This window comes from Spermophilus citellus (genome assembly GCF_964194105.1).
Source record: "Spermophilus citellus genome assembly, chromosome: 4".
NCBI lineage: Eukaryota > Metazoa > Chordata > Mammalia > Rodentia > Sciuridae > Spermophilus > Spermophilus citellus.
In genome coordinates this window covers 50,721,375-50,724,462 of record NC_138185.1, presented here as the reverse complement: position 1 = coordinate 50,724,462, position 3,088 = coordinate 50,721,375, and positions in this window count along the sequence as shown.

The window sequence follows — 3,088 nt, the reverse complement described above, 5'->3', positions numbered from 1 at the left end:
CTCACATTTGAACTTTGAGTATCCAAACTTGAGGAGCATAGTTGAATAGGCAAAAGATGAATACTGCTCAATATAAAAAAAAATTTGATCAAGTTGTTGTTGTTGTTGTTATTGTTTGTTTGTTTTTCTAAAGCATTCCCAAATACAGTTGTTTCTGCATGCTTCAGCTTAGGGCCACCTCAACAAGGAACAAACCCGAGAGTGCACACTTAAAATTGATTGAGTGTGTGAAGTTTCAAGCTGCTAGCACAAATTCTGTTCTATTTCCACCTCCATTTTCATGCATCCCTATAGGGCAAAATGACATGAAACATGAAAATTCAGAATGTTCCTGCCAGTGAACCATTGAATCTAGAATCCACAGACTTAGGTAACCTACTAAGGCTATGTAAAAGATGAATCCTGCAAGTATCAAAGTAACCTAACCAATTTTAACTCCTCCTTTGACGCTAACCATATCCCTTAACCTAACTCTAATGCTAACATATTATTGAACGTTTGTTCTTACAAGACCCAAAATTGGGGAGCATAATAGGGCTTGCCCAGAGACCAAATTTAACCCTAAATCTAATGCTAAACATGACCCTGACCCTAACCCTAAGCCTAAACTTTTAGCATACCTCTGAAGGTAGAAGACCCAACTATGAGGTGCTTAATGTGGCTAGGTAAAAATGAATCTTGACCAGTGTCAAAGAATTTTGACAAAAAGTTTTTGGAGCCATTTCAGTACATGGGTATTCTGCTCTTTTCTCCTCAAGTGCTCCCAAATACAATTGTTTCTGCCTGTTTCAGCTCAGGGCTACTTCAACAAAGAACAAACCAGAGAGGGCACACTGAGAACTGATTGAGTGTGTGAATTATCAAGGTGCTAGAACAAATCCTGTTTGATTTCCACCTCTATTTTCATGCATCCCTATAAAGCAAAATGACATGAAACATGAATATTCAGACTTATCCTGCCAGAGAAGCACTGAACCTAGAAGCCCCAAACGTACGGATCCTAATGAGGCTATGCAAAAAATGAATTCTGCGAGTATCATAGTAACCTGACAAATTTTAACCCTTACTCTAACACTAACCCTAACCCTAATCCTAACCCTGATCCTACCCTGTTAGAGAACATTTGTTCTTAGAAGACCCAAAATTGGGGAGTCTAAGAGGGTTAGGTAAAAGACAAACTTTAACCCTAACTCTAATGCTAAACATTCCCCTAATCCTAACCCTAACCCTAAACTTTTAGTGAAGCTTTGAACTTAGAAGACCCAAATGTGAGGAGACTAATGGGGCTAGGTAAAATATGAATCTTGCCAAGTGTCAAAGAAATCCAACTGAAAATTTTGGAGCTATTAGAGTACACAAGGTTTCCCCTGCTTGCTCCTATAGCACTGACAGATAAAGCTATCTCTTTCTACTTCAGCTTAAAGCAAGTTCAACAAGGAAAACACCAGAGAGTGTGCATTGAGAACTGATTCTGTGTGTGTAGTTTCAAGAAGTTAGCACAAATCCTGTTTTATGTCCCCGTCTATTTTCATACATTACTATATAGGGCAAAATGAAGTCAAATGAAAACTCAAACTGTTCCAGACAGTGAACCATTGAACCTAGAAGACCCAAATTTGGTGAACATAGTAAGGCTAGGTAAAGTATTAATCCTGCCCAGTATCAAATTAATCTGACAAAATTTAACCCTAACCCTAAAGGTGACTATAAATTTAACCCTAATCCTAAATTTAAACCTAAACTGTTAGAAAACCTTTGAACCTAGAAGACCCAAACTTCGGAAGCCTAGTGGGACTGGGAAAAAGTGAATTTGATCCAGTATGAAATAAATCTGGCCACAAAATTTTTGCAGCTATTTCAGTACATTTTATTCCCCTGCTTGCTCCTAAAGCACTCATAAAAAGCTGTCTCTTTGTACTTCAGCTTAAGGAAATTTCAACAAGGAACAAACAAGAATGAGTGCACTGAGAACTGATTGAGTGCATGTAGTTCCAAGCAGGTAGCACAAATCCTGTTTGATTTCCACTTCCATTTCCATTCTTTGCTATAGGGCAAAATGAAGTGAAATATCAAAATTCAAAGTCTTCCTGCCAGCTAACTGTTGAAACTAGAGGATCCAAAATTGGGGAACCTCTTAAGGATGGGTAATAGATGAATACTGAGAGTGTCCAAATAATCCCTCCTTATTTAACCATATACCTAAACCTCACCTGTTAGTGAACCTTGGTACCTAGAATATAGGAGCTTGGGGAGCCTAGAGCGACTATGGAAAAGATGAATCCTGCCCAGTATCAATGTAATGTGACCAAATTTAATCCTTACTATAATGCTAACCACAACCCTAAACTTAACCCAAACCCTGAACCTAAGTCTAGCCTGTTAGCTAACCTTTGAACCAAGGAGACCCAAACTTGAGGAGCACAGTCGGTCTAAATGAAATATGAATCCTGCTCGGTATCAAAGAAATCCGACCCCCAAAATTTTGGAACCATTTCACTACATGGCTATTTCCCCCTTTTCTCCTAAAGTGCTTCCACATAAAGTCTTTCCTGCCTGCTTCAGCTTAGGTCTATTTCAACAAGGAACAAACCAGAGAGGGCACACTGAGAACTAATTGAGTGTGTGAACTTTTAAGCAGCTAGCACAAATACTGTTAGATTTCCACGTCTATTTTCATTCATTTATATAGTGCAAAAAGAAGTAAAAATGAAAATTCAAACTGTTCCTACCATGGAACCATTGAACCTAGAAAACTTAATCTTGGGGAACCTAGTAAGGATAGGTAAAGGATTAATCCTGCTGAGTATCAAAGTAATCTGACCAAATTTAACCCTAACTCTAACCCTAACCCTAAACTTCTAGTGAACCTTTGAATATAGTAGAACCAAACGTGAGGAGCTAAATGGGGCTAGGTAAAAATTATTCTTGCCCAGTTTCAAAGAAATCCAATCAAAAAATTTTGGAGCTATTTCAGTACATAGGTATTCCTCTTCTTGCTCCTAAAATGCTCAAAGATAAAGCTGTATCTTTCTACTTCAGCTTAGAGCAACTTCAACAATTAAAAAAAAACATAGAGGGGGGCACTGAG